This window comes from Microtus oregoni, unplaced genomic scaffold, assembly GCF_018167655.1.
Source record: "Microtus oregoni isolate MIOR12 unplaced genomic scaffold, Mior012 000029F_ref0000214, whole genome shotgun sequence".
Classification (NCBI taxonomy): Eukaryota; Metazoa; Chordata; class Mammalia; order Rodentia; family Cricetidae; genus Microtus; species Microtus oregoni.
Window position 1 is genome coordinate 3,125,311 of NW_024543088.1, and position 14,727 is coordinate 3,140,037.

The window sequence follows — 14,727 nt, forward strand, 5'->3', positions numbered from 1 at the left end:
ACAAGCCGTGTTCTAAGTTCTAGGAACACCTGCTTCTGTTGGTTTTCACTTCGCCTTGTGCCTTGGACAAGTTCAAGGGGCCACCCCTTCCCTTCATCTTTAGAGCAGGGCTCAGCTTCTGGGTATCTGAGTTCCACGGATGGGAGGTGACACTGTCCCACCTGCAAGGAAGAGTGGACTTGCTTGTTTGTCGTGTAATCCTAGGGTCTGAACTTGGGGCTGCTTGATGCCCTTTCTGTGGGTGCACACAGGCACGGCACACATACAGAGGTTGGAGGGCACCATTTGTGTCAGTCCTTAGATGCAGAGGGCAGCCACTCGGTCGGTCCTTAGGCGCAGAGGTCGGAGGGCAGCCACTCGTGGGGGTCCTTAGGCGCAGAGGTCGGAGGGCAGCCACTCGTGGGGGTCCTTAGGCGCAGAGGTCGGAGGGCAGCCACTCGTGGAGGTCCTTAGGCATTTTCCCCACCTTTTGTTTCACTTGCCTGGCTCTTCCCCACACAGGCCAGGCTATCTGGCCTAAGAGCTTACAGACACCCACTTGTCGCTAGAGGCGCAGGCATCCGTTGTGTGCCCCTTTACTTAGGATCTGGGGAGCTGAACCCAGGTCCTCACACTTGCAAGACAAACACCAGCTGAGCAACTGAGAAACCTCCCCGAGCCCAACACCTTTTAAAAACTTTTGTTGGTGGTGGTTTTTTGATATTGTTGTTGTTTGGTTTGGTTTAATTTTGGTTTTCCAAGACAAGGTCCCTCTATTTAACCCTGGAACTTGCTTTGTAGACCAGGCTGGTTCAAGACTAGCCTCTGCCTCCTGAATGCTGGGATTAAAGGCTTACACCACCACCACCCAGCTTAAAAAGTCTTTTCTGAAATGGTCTCATCGTGTAGCTTAGGCCTTAAACTTTTTTTTTTTTTTTTTTTTTTTGGTTTTTCGAGACAGGGTTTCTCTGTGGTTTTGGAGCCTGTCCTGGAACTAGCTCTTGTAGACCAGGCTGGTCTTGAACTCACAGAGATCCGCCTGCCTCTGCCTCCCGAGTGCTGGGATTAAAGGCGTGCGCCACCACCGCCCGGCTTAAACTTTTTTTCTTCTCTCTTTTTCCCTTTCTTTCTTTCTCCCTCCCTTCCTCCCTCCTCTCTTTCTCTTTCTTTCTTTCTTGTTTTTGACACAGGATCTCATTGTGTAACCCTGACTAGAACTCGCTCTGTAGACAGGCTGGCTTGGAACTTACACAGAGATCCTGCCTCCTCTGCCTCCTGAGTGCTGGAATTAAAGATGTGTGCCACCATACCAGACTAGGCCTTGAACTTTGGATTCCCCGATCTCTGTCAGCTGAGTAGACTTGTGCCAAGACACCAAATAGACTGACACAGTCCCACATCTCTGAAACCCACTTTATCTGAGGAGATAGGGATACACTGGAGTCTACATGCTAATCAATAATTACAATGTGCGCGCGCAGGGGGGGGATTTGTTTTCTTTAATTTTGTTTTGTTTTTTTCAAGATGTGGTTTCTCTGCGTGTAGTCCAGGCTGTTCTGGAACTCACTCTGTAGACGAGGCTGGCTTTGAACTCACAGAGGTCCTCCTACTCTGCCTCACCAGTGCTGGGATTAAAGGCTACACTGCACTGTGGGTTTCTTGAGACAGGCTTTCACCACGTAGCCCTGACTTTCCTGGAACATTTGATATAGACCAGCCTGGCGTCAAACTTGTGACAATCCCCCTGTCTCTCACTGCCCTCTGAGTGCTGGGATTATAGTTGTGCGCCACCATTCCCAGCCTCTCTGCTCCAAAGTTTCTTTATCAACTTGACACAAGCTAAAGTCACCTAGGAGGAGGGACCTTCAGATAAGAAAATGCCTCTATAAAATTAGGCTATAGGCAATCCTATAAAATAGGCATTTTCTTAGTGGGTAATGCCATCCCTGGGCAGGAGGTCCTGGGTGCTGAGCAAGCCATAAGAAGTCTGCCAGTAAGCAACACTCCTCCATGGCCTCTGCATCAGCTCCTGCCGCCAGGTTCCTGCCTTGGGTGAGCTCCTGTCCTGACTTCCTTCAGTGATGGACTACAGTGTGGAAGTGTAAGCCTAATAAACCCTTTCCTCCCCATCTTGCTTTGGTCATGGTCTTTCATCACAGCAATAATAAACCTGACTAAGACAGTGTTGATGCTACATGTATATGGCTGTATGTATGTGTATGGAGGTCAGAGGGCACCCTTGGGTTTGTTTATTTGGTACAGGACCTGTCTCTGGGCCCTAGGCCATGCTGACTAGGCTAAACAGGCTGACCATCAAGTCCCAAGATCTACCTTTCTCCACCTCCTGAGCACTGGAATATCGAACATACACTGTGTCTAGGTGTTTGGAGGGGTTTATTTTAGCACACATATGTGTGTGTGTTTATGAGTGTATCTTGTATCTATGCATTCATGCTCACAAGTGTTTGAACCTTCATGCCACCAAGCGCACATAAAAGTCAGGATAACTCCACAGAGTCAATTGTCTCCTGCCGTTGTATAGGAACTCAGGCCACCAGGGTGGCTTGGCAAACCATCTGCTAAACCATCTATCTCTCCGGGCCACACCCAGATTTTTTTTTTTTTTTTGGTGGTGGTGGGGTTTAAAGGGTTAGTAGGTAGTTCTTCACAGCCTCTGTGCTGACCACAGTCAACAGTGTATGATAGCAGTAAGTGCTGGCGGGGCTGCAGAGAGCCTGCCACCCTCGTGATGACGCCCACCCCGCGGTGCAGCCACTGTAGAGATCCCTGTGCACTGAACATCAGACCCGGCAATTCCGTTCCTGTGCGTATTCCTGAGAGAACAGGAACCGGGACTGAACTTGGGCTGATGCACAAGTGTTCCGACATCATTTAACAGCCACAGGGCGTCAACAGAAAACGAGGGTCATCTACATGATGGAATAGAATTTAGCTTCAAAAAAGGAGAATGAAGTCTTGGCACATTCTACAGAACAGATGAGCGGTGCATATTGCGACAAAGCCTCCACCAAAGCTTGTGTATTCTGTGGCTCTGGAAGAGCAAAACCCTTAGCATAGGCCATCCAGGGCAGTGGGCAGCAGTGTAGACAGGTGGGACAAAAAATGCTAATGGATTCAAGGCTTTCTTCTAAGTGAGGGAAGGGTTTTAGGACAGGTAGAGGGGGTGGCCGCTCAACACAGTGAATGGACTGGTTTGCTTGAAAGTGGGAATTGTAGCTGGGAATTTAGCTTAGGTGGCAGAGTGCTTGTCTAGTAGCATAAGGTCCTGGGTTCAAATTTCAGCTCTTGGGAGGTGGGAGCAAGATGATCAGGTCAAGGTCATCCTCAGCTAAGTGGTGAGTTCAAGGCCAGCCTGGGCTATCACAAAATCTGGGGTCAGGGGAGGAAAAACAAAAAGGGACTGGAGGTTATTGAACAGCAAGGATGGGATGTCCGGGCGGTGGTGGCGCACACCTTTAATCCCAGCACTTGGGAAGCAGAGGCAGGCAGATCTCTGTGAGTTCAAGGCCAGCCTCATCTACAAGAGCTAGTTCCAGGACTCCAAAGCTACAGAGAAACCCTGTCTCGAAAAGCAAAAAAAAAAGCAGGGGTGGGGCTAAAAAACTCGGTCCAAAACTGCCATCAGTAGAGCTGCCATGAGTTAATAAATACCACAGCATGTGTCTTCCGGTTAACTTTCCTGTCAAAAGCAGATTCATAAACTGATTTCCTAACCACACGAGCCTCCACAGTGGCTTCTATTCTCCCTGAATTATTAATGAAAGCCTTTTTTTAAAACCCCACTCCCCAGAGACAGGGCTTCTCCCCACCACCCAGCTGAAAGTATTTTTATAGTCACCCTCCCCGCATCTGCTTTCTAGAAACTGGACAAAAAGGCCTAAAGTCAGGTGTGGGGCACACACCTAAGACCCCAGCACTCCGGAGGTGGAAGCAGAGGAGAATCAAAAACTCAAGGTTCCTTGGCTACTTAAGTCAGTTTGAGGCCCTGTCTCAAATAAAGAAAAGAAAAGGGAAAAAAAAAGAAAGAAAGAGAAGAAATCAAAACCCCAACCAAAAGTTTGTGACCTGGAAATGATGGGGGCTGAGCAGTGGGGTGTAGATGCTCTTAGAATGCCTGAGGCCATGGATGGAGATGTGGGAAGCCATGCAGAACCAACCTGAGAAGGATCAAAGAACACAAGCAGACTCCTGGGGGATACACGTGAGAGCTTGGTGTATGACTCGTGTGCTGTGTGGGCTGTTTGTGTGGTTCATATGCTCATGTGTGTCTACAGTAAATGTGAACATGTGCATGTGTGTACATAATATGTGTTCACCCAGGCTCCCGGGAGAGAGCCAGTACCCCAACTCCTGTGTAGGACCCAGTATGCAGGTTCTCGTAAGAAACCCCTCACTCAAGCTTCTATGGGAAACACCTCACCCAGGCTTCTGTGGGGAACCCCTCACCCAGTACCTTGTGGGGGGCCCCTCACCCAGGCCTCTGTGGGAGCACCTCACCCAGGCCTCTGTGGGGAACCCCTCACCCAGGCCTCTGTGGGGGGCCCCTCAACCAGGCCTCTGTGGGGGGCCCCTCAACCAGGCCTCTGGGGAGCCCCTCACCCTGGCTTCTGTGGGGACTCCTCACCCAGTCCCCTGTGGGGAGCCCCTCACCCAGGTCTCTGTGGGGGGCCCCTTCACCCAGGCCTCTGTGGGGGGGCCCTCAACCAGGCCTCTGGGGAGCCCCTCACCCAGGCTGCTATGGGGAATCCCTCACCCAGGCTTCTGTGGGGACTCCTCACCCAGGCCTCTGTGGGGAACCCCTCACCCAGTCCCCTGTGGGGAGCCCCTCACCCAGACCTCTGTGGGGACTCCTCACCCAGGCCTCTGTGGGGAGCCCCTCACCCAGTCCCCTGTGGGGAGACCTTCACCCAGGCCTCTGTGGGAGCCCTTCACCCAGGTTCCTGGGTAGGAGCTCTCACCTATGCTCCTGGGAGGTCCCCAGTAAACTCACTGGCTCACACGCTGCCCTTGGGTGGAATGATTTCCTTAGTCTGTGTTGGTGTCCTATCCAGAGTGAATAGACATTTGTTTACATCCCTTAGGAAAAGCGTGTGGCTTGGGTCTGGGGGCCATCCCGAGACATCTCTGTCCGTGAATGCTGCTCCAAGGTCAGAGCTCTCCCATGAGGAAGGAATCCAGACGGCTTTAGTTCCAACCACGCAGATTGGAACCCTGATCAAATCACGTGGAGACATAGAGGCCAACCCCTGTGATGATGACCTTGGCAGGCTTCGCAGAGGCCTCACAGGCACTCAGGATGCCGCCGATGGCTCCCAGGAGATGACCCTCTGGGTCCAGGACCTGGCCCTTCCTCCCTCCCTCCCCGCAGCAGGCAGCAGAGGCAGACAATTTCCTCCCTGCAAGGCCAAGGGCAGGTCGATAGAAAACTGTCCTCTCTAATTTATCGTTTGCTTAAGCACCACCTAACAGGGCCCTCCTGGGAGGCACTGGCTGTGACCACAGCTTGTCACAGATGGCACAGCAGGCAGGCTGCAGCCCTGTGGCCTAGACCTGGCCCTGAGTGGCCAAAAAATAATAAAAAATAAACAGTCTGGATGCCAGCCTGAGTCTTAACCCACCCTTGAGTCCTTATCTCCCGCTTCTCCCCGTCAGCAGATATGTTTCCAGGCTGGGTGGCCAGGCTGCCCTTTGTTTCCCTGCCTGGGCAGCTCCACCCTGTGCTAGAATGCTCCCTGCCTATGTAGGCTGGGGTGGCCTACGGGGCAGGGGTCTGCACAGTGAGTGCCTGCGTATTTGAAGGAGAAGTTTGCATAAGGCTCTCCAGAGGACGGCGACTTGGTTCTCAGCGCGTGTGAGTGTGTGTGTTACATGCATGCCAGTGTGTGGGTGGGCGCACTCTAGTGCACACGAGCAGAGCTCAGAGAAGGACATCAAGATATCCTTTTCCATCCCTTCTGCCATCGTATTGGCTCAAGATAGGATCTCTTGCTGAACCAGAAGCTCATTATTAAGGCTAGGCTAGCCAGTCAGCAAGTTCTCAGAATCTGCTCATCTCTGCTCCCCTCCCCCCATACAGCAATGCCCAGCTTTTTACATGGTGTGCAGGTTCAAATTCAGGAACTCACGACTGTAGAGCAAGCACCATCACCTACTGCGTCACCTCCCCAGCCCTCCCATCTTGTCTTTTTGAGACATGGTCTCTCATTGGACCTGGAGCTCACTGATTAGGTTTTCCAGTGAGCCCCAGGCATCTATCTGTCTGTCTCTCTTTCTCTCTGACTGCTGGGATTACAAGCATGAGACACCCCCATTCTGCTTTTCTACGTGGGTGCTGGGTTTTAAACTCAGGTCTTCATGTTTTGACCAAGCACTTTACCTGCTGAGGCATCTCTCCAACCCTAGATTTTTTTTAAAAGGTTTTATTTTATTATTTATTTATTTTTTATTTTATCTAATATATATATATATATTATATAGTGTATTGTATGCATACATGCTTACACACTAGAAGAGGGCATCAGATCGCATTCTAGATGGTTGTGAGCCCCCGTGTGGTTGCTAGGAATTGAACTCGGGACCTCTGGAAGTGCAGCCAGTGCTCTTAACCTCTAAGCCATCTCTCCAGCCCCCAACCCTAGGTTTTATTCTATTTTTTAGTATTGAAGAATGCAGGACCTGTGTTAGGTTGTGCTGTTCATCTTCATCTGTCAATTTGACTGACTTCTAGGGAGATACATCTCTGGGCATATCTGTGAGGACATTGCCTGAAAGTGATGTGGATAGACACACCCTATATATGGGCAGTACCATTCCCTAGGCTGGGTCCTGACTAAATAAAAAAAGGAGAAAGTGAGTTGAGCACCAGCATGTCTCTTTCTGCTTCCTGACTGTGAATGTCATGTGACCAGGTTGCCTCCTGCTCCTGCAGCCATGATGGACTGTGTACCCTCAAACTGTAAGCCAAATAACGCCTTTCTTTCTTTGAGTTGCTTTTGTTGAGTATTTTGTCACAGCAATAAAAGAAATAATTATCACACTACTCTAGTGTGACAAATGGGGGCTCTGTTACCAGCTAAGTCAGTGTCCTGGGGCTGCCATAAGAAAGTGCCATGGAGGGGGCTGGAGAGATGGCTCAGTGGTTAAGAGCATTGCCTGCTCTTCCAAAGGTCCTGAGTTCAATTCCCGGCAACCACATGGTGGCTCACAACCATCTGGAATGAGGTCTGGTGCCCTCTTCTGGCCTGCAGACATACACACAGACAGAATATTGTATACATAATAAATAAATAAATATTTAAAAAAAAAAAGAAAGTGCCATGGAAAAAAAAAAGAAAAAAAGAAAAATGGGGGCTGGAGAGATGGCTCAGTGGTTAAGAGCACTGTCTGCTCTTCCAGAGGTCCTGAGTTCAATTCCCAGCAACCACATGGTGGTTCACAACCATCTGTAATGAGATCTGGCGCCCTCCTCTGGTGTGTGGGCATACACGGAGGCAGAACGTTGTATACATAATAAATAAATAAATCTTTAAAAAAAAAAAAAAAGAAAGTGCCATGGTAAGGCTGGAGAGATGGCTCAGTGGTGAAGAACAGTGGCTGCTCTTCCAAAGGACCCGGGTTGAATTCCCAGCACCCACATGACAGCTCACAACTGTCTGTAGCTCCAGTTCCAGGGAATCCAACCCCCTCCAACAGACATTCATGTAGGCAAAACACCAATGCACATCAGATAAAAATAAGTAAATTATAAAAAAGGAAGGCAGGAAAGGAAGGAAGGAAGCCACAAATCAAATTTGAACAGATCTTTACTCTCACTTTTTTTTTTTTTTTTTTTTTTTTTTTTTGATTTTTCGAGACAGGGTTTCTCCGTAGCTTTTTGGTTCCTGTCCTGGAACTAGCTCTTGTAGACCAGGCTGACTCTCACTTTTTATTTTATTTTATTTTACTCTCACTTTCTAGGAGTTCTAGAGGTGCAGAGGTCTGTGTTCTGTCCTGCTTACTCCTTCCCACTTCTGGGGACTCCAGCCATTCCTTGGCCAACAACTACCTCAAAATAATCTCTACGTCTTATCCACGTGGGCACCTCCTGTGTATCCGTGTGTATCCATGTCCTGTCTTTTTATTTTTGGCTGATATGTGGTATAGCTGCATATTTCCACGTGTGTGGATGCACACCATTGTTCAGGTGCGCCTGGATGTGGAGGCCCCGAACTGACGTCTTCTTCCATCGCTCTGCACTTTACATACTGAGGCAGGGTCTCTCACTTGGATCCAGACCTCACCAGTTTAGCTCGCTGGGTACCAGAATATTCCAGGGATCCTGTTTCTGCCTTCTGTTTGCTGGGTTTCCAGGTAGATTGCTGCACCCGCCCAGTATTTATATAGGTGCTGGGGATTCACACGATCATCACACTCGTACGGCAAGCTCTTTACCTGCTGAGCCACCTCCACTTCCCTGTTATCCTGTCTTCTTAGGTGGTCACCAGTCATCCTACTAAGGACCTTCCCTGATCAGATACAACCTCGTCCCAAGACCCCAAGGGCCACTCTGCTCACAGACCCACTACCAAGATCTAAACCCAACTAGCCATGACCCTAAAACCAGGGCTCACACCCAGCCAGGAAACCCGTGGTTCCTTATTTAAAGGCAGCATGTGGGACCCAGCATGGTGGCAAACACCTGTAAACCATCACATGGAATGTGGAGACAGGGGGACCCAAAGTTCAAGGCTGATCTGGGTTACAGCCAGTTCAAGGCCAGCCTGGGCTACAGGAGTCCCTGTCTCAAAGTCAAACAAATAATTATGTTCTTGGGAGTCAGTGAAATGGCTCCGTGGGTAAAGCTCAAGCCTGTCAACCGGAGCTTGATCCCCATAGAAAGATGGAAGAAGAGGACCATTCACAGTGCTGCCATCTGACCTCCATAGTTCATTGTGGCACCATGTGCCTCTTACACACACACACACACACACACACCACACCACACACAATGATTTCTTCCTTCTTTTTTATTTTTGTTTTGTTTTGAGACAGGGTTTTTTTTGAGATTTATTAATTATTATACACTGTTCTGTCTGCATGTGTGTCTGCAGGCCAGAAGAGAGCACCAGGTCTCATTACAGTGGGTTGTGAGCCACCATGTGGTTGCTGGGAATTGAACTCAGGACCTCTGGAAGAACAGCCAGTGCTCTTAACCTCTAAGCCATCACTCCTGGCCCAAGACAGGGTTTCTTTATGCAGCTCTGGCTATCTCAAAACTTGCTCTGTAGACCAAACCAGGCTTGAACCACAGAGATCCGCCTGCCCCTGCCTTCCCAGTACTGGGATTAAACGTGTGCTCTACCATTGCCTGGCTACACAATGATTTCTTAAAAGGTCTATTTGGGCAGCATAGCTCTGCAGCACCCAAATGTCTCCCTCTCCATGCAGCTGCTCCAGCTTCCTTCCAACATGGCGGAACCTAGTCAGCCCCGTGGTTAAATGGCGGCTGTTTCTAAGGCGTGGAAGAAGCAGAAGCTGCCAGAATTCTGACAAACTTGGTCCAGAATTGGCTGAGAGACACCATGACTTCATGCCCACAGCCAAGATGATCAAGGTCGGAGCAGAAATTGACAGGAAGAAGCCAACTCCACCAGGAAGAAACAATACATACAGGAGCTGACACCGATGCCGATCAATAGATGGGCAGATGTGGCAATGTCTGGTCCCAGATCAATAGATTGACAGATGTCTGATCCCAGATCAATAGATGGGCAGATGTCTGGTCCCAGATCAATAGATGGGCAGATGTCTGGTCCCATTTGATGTTTTGTTTTTCTCTCTCTTTGTTATTTTTTCCTGGGGGTGGGGAACAGGATTTGAGACAGGGTTTCTCTGTGTAGCTCTGGCTGTCCTGAAACTTGCTTTATAGACCAGTCTGGCCTTGAACTCAGAGACCTGCCTCTGCCTCCCAAGTGCTGGGCTCAAAGGCATGCACCACCACCACATAAACACTGACTTTAACAAGAGAGCAGAAGAAGTGCTCTGGGGCCCCCGGTGTCTCAGGAGTGAACCCACAGCACAGGGGCAGGTGCTGACTGACTAAATGAAGACCATGTGCCGGAGACACCACAGGCGAAACTGCACGCTCCACCCAGCCCGGCAGCCCCACTTTCGCCTCTCTTGTTGGCCGCGAAACCCTGAACAGGTCGGTGGCATTCCCCATCTCTGACAGTGGCAGTCGGTGTGGGGGCTTGCGATTTGCATAAGCTGGGGGAGGGCCAGCTGCAAAAGAGCTCTGAGAGAAGCCTCTCAATAGCAACCCAAATGCTCCGAGGTGCTGAAAATAAACCGGGGAAAGAAAGAGGCCAGGGAAGAGATACCCAGAAGTCTCCAGAACTCCGTGCTTGGCCCTCTGGCCTTCTTCAGTCGCCATTCAGCTTTATGCTTGAACTCGTCATTGAATACGAGCATTGTCCCTCCTCCCCTCACACACGTGAGTGTGAGGTGTGGTCACTCTCAGGGGCCCAAGGAGGACACCCACTGAGAGTCCTGCTTTATTACTTCCTGCCTTATTCCCTGAGGTAGAGTCTCTTTATTGAACCCGAGACACAGCTGGCATCTCTCAGGCCCTAGCAATTTCCCTGTCTCCATATCCCTCCCCATACACAACACTCAGGCTGCATGCAGCCACATTTGTAGGTGCTGAACTCAGGTTCTTATGCTTGTATAGCAAACTCCTCTGGATCTTTCCAGAGATGTCTAACTGAACGGGGAAGATGCACCTTGAATCCCCTCCTGGATATAGATGGCACCATCTACAGAGGGCACCTAGAATGAATTAAAAAGGAGAAGGTGAGCTGAGCACCAGCGTCCATCTCTCTCTGCTTCCTGACTGTGGATGTCATGTGACCAGCTGCCCCATGCTCCTGCTGCCACACCTTCCTTGCCCTGATGGACCATGCACCCTAAGGCTGTGAGCCAATGTGAATTCTTCTTTCCTTAAGCTGCTGTGTCTGGTATTTTGTTACAGCAATGAAAAGAAGAACTAGTCCCCAGAGTTTCTGCCTGGAATGGTGACATGCTCTGTCACCATGGTGTGCACCACACCACAGCGTGAGTGTGCTTGGTACCACCAAACTATATATATTTACTCTCTCTCTCTCTCTCTCTCTCTCTCTCTCTCTCTCTCACACACACACACACACACACACACACACACACACACACACACGCACACGGTTAAAATGTCAAATTTTATGTTGTATTATCTTTTACTACAATTAAAAAAAACAACTTTATAGATGAGGAGGCAAATTTGTCATTGTTCACAAATAACATAACTGTCCACCCTGGACTGTGGAGAGTAGTGTGTGTCAGTGAATATTTATGTGCCAGGGATCATTTAAAGATACCAGGGGGCACACCTCAGTTGTAAGACACACAGAGATCACTCTTTTTTTTTTTTTTTTTTTTTTTTTTTTGGTTTTTCGAGACAGGGTTTCTCTGTGGTTTTGGAGCCTGTCCTGGAACTAGCTCTTGTAGACCAGGCTGGTCTCGAACTCACAGAGATCCGCCTGCCTCTGCCTCCCGAGTGCTGGGATTAAAGGCGTGCGCCACCACCGCCCGGCCAGAGATCACTCTTGAACTGAGCTAGAAGCTTCTTTCCTGCTGGCATTCACAGTGCTGGAGGGTGCTAACCATCTTGTCTTATCTAGCTGAGACCCCTGTGAACTACAAGACCAACCTGCCAGGAAAGATGTGCCCACCAGTGCCACAGTGGCATGGCTGTTATGGGGGTAACCAACCCCTTTCCAAGTGGACTTGAGGCCTACTCTACAGGAGGAAATTCATGTCTGGTATAACCCTGGTCAAGAGCTCCAGCTTGAGCGGTCATATGCCCTAGGGAAGTACTGTTTTACTAAAGGGACATGGTGTCAAAGTGGCTTCTAAATAGTGATATTTACAGCCATAGGTAAGTGCTACTCTCAGCCTTGGTCAGAGACACTACTGTGTATAGCAATGTAGGTGAATTCAGAGACCCACAGCTCGTCCAAGTGCTGAAAATAAGAGACTGTTGAGAGCTTAGCCCTAAACAGGGCATCCATAGCAACCCCCACAAGGCTCAAGGAGCATCGCAGCCCAGGGAGAAAAAAGGGCATAAGAGCCATAGAACAGGAGGAGAGCTGCAAAACTTGGTCACATGTCATCTGGACACGATGTGGCCATGCATTTTCTGGATCCGACATAGCTTCTGGATACGGCATGGTCACATGTCTTCTGGATATGGCATGGTCGCATACATCTGGATATGACATAGCCGTGTGTCTTCTGGATATGATGTGGCCATGTGTCTTCTGGATACCACGTGGCTGCATGTCTTCTGGGTGGCTGCTGCATTCATGAGCTCACAGCAGCTGTGGTTACCGACACAAGACTTACACACGATAAAGCCAGTCAACACTCCAGCACGGGTGGGGAAGGAGTTCCTGAGGCCTCGCCCATGCCAGCTATTCTTCCCTGTTAGTGGTGCCCGGAAGGGAGATCATTTTCCTCTGTGGTGTAGTCATTGGCAAGTTGCCTACGCTCTAGGAAATAACCCCACCCATGCTCACATAGGCTACCCTAATGAAACTCAGGGATCACCAAAAAAAAAAAAAACATAAAAATAAGACAGAGGATAGGTGGGAAGGAAAAAAGGTTCACTGGGAACGTGAGGAGGATGAAAGGGTAGGACAGAAGACCGAATGTATCGCATGTATTTATTAAATTGTCAAATCATCATCATTACCATCACAGCCTTGGTCTCTAATGTCCTTGTCACAGAAGCATGAAGATATGAGTTTGATTCACAGCACACGGCATACAGAAGCCAAGAAGGATGGCACACACTTGTAATCCCAGAACTGGGGCACGGACACTGGAGTGTGATGGGGCTTGCTGGCCAGCCAGTCGAGCTGAATTTGCAAGCCCCAGGTCCTAGGAGAGACTATCGATAAAATCAAGGTAAATGGCTCCTGAGGATGATACTGAAGGTCGACCTCTGATGTGCACACACACACACACACACACACATGCACACACACAATTTTCCCCGTTTCGTAGGTGGCAAGCCTACCCAGGTTTATTCAGCAAGCTGGCCCTGGGCTGAACCATCTCACCCCTCAAGCTGTAAAGGCGAAGTTATTTTTGTGCAATCAGTATTCCTTCTCTTTCTGGGAGGCAAAACTGTGGAATCTTCTTTTTAGGTCAGGAGTCCCTTAGAGAACCCAATAGGAGCTGGGTGTAATGGCTTACACTTGTAATTGCAACACTTAGGAGACTGAGTTAGGAGGAGGCCAGCCTGGGCTACAGAGTAAGACCCTGTCTTGAAATGATGATGACGATGATGACAATAGTGATGATGAGGGGCTAGAGAGATGGCTCAGTTGTTAAGAATGCTTGTTGCTTTTTCTGAGGACCTGAGCTCTAGTCCCAGAACCCATATAAAGTCCTCACAACAACTTATAATTCCAGCTCCAAGGCATCCAATATTCAATACCCTCTTCTGGCCTCTTCAACACACACACACACACACACACACACACACAAATAATAATAAATCTTTTAAAAATAATAATGAGAGAGAGACTCTGATAAGATGATTTTCCTGGGGCTGGAGAGTTGGCTCAGTAGTTAAGGGCACTGGCTGTTCTTCCAGAAGACATGGATTCAATTCCAGCAGCCACATGGTGGCTCACAACTGTCTGTAACTCCAGTTCTAGGAGCTCCTGGAACTGGAGTCACACAGGGGATCACATGGTGTGAGACAATGGTCTGTATTCTGTCAATTATATTTTAAATAAATGCTGATTGGCCAGTAGCCAGGCAGGAAGTATAGGTGGGACAACCAGACAGGAAGTAGAGGTGGGTCAATGAGAACAGGAGAATTCTGGGAAGAAGAAAACCCATTCCTCTGCAGTTGTGACCCCACCACAGAAGAAGCAAGATGTGATTGCCTTGCTGAATAAGGTACCAAGCCACGTGGCTAGCATAGATAAGAATAATGGGTTAATATAAATTATAAAAGTTAATAAGAAGTCTGAGCTACTAGGCTAATCAGTTTATAGCTAATATAGACCTCTGTGTGGTTTCTTTGGGACTTAACGACTGCGGGAACCGGGCAGGACAGAAAACCTCAGACAACCATCAAAGACACAAATGTGGGCAAAATACCAATGTACATGAAGTAAAAATAAACATTTTTAAAAAAAGGAACCACTTGCCAGAAAAACCACACACAAAGGCTACAAATCTCTGATGTAATGAAACATGAGATGTCTGGAAAGAAATCTCTCAGAGGCTCAGCAGAATGGTGGCAGCCCTGAAGGGCTCAGCAGGGAGCCCACACTTCATAGGGCCTGAGCTTTCACACAGCCTGGGTCCTAGAGGCCACAGGTCAGGAGACTGTGACAAGCCAAGGCAGACAGAAGGCCCATGATGGCAGAAAGCCAGCAGGTAGCTTGCTAAGAAACAGCTTCTGGGGGGAAAGGGGCCGATGCCCCTGAACCCTAACCCTAGGACCCAGGCCTGTACCCCTTGCCTATAAGGTATGAGAGGAAAAACTACTTTTGTGTGAACAACAAATATTCCTTCTGTGATTGTGTGTGTGTGTGTGTATAAAAATGTGTGGCAGGCTATGTTGTTGGAGGCTGTTTGTTTCCGGTCGCTCAGACCCAAAATAGCCACACAGAAACTATATTATTCACAATA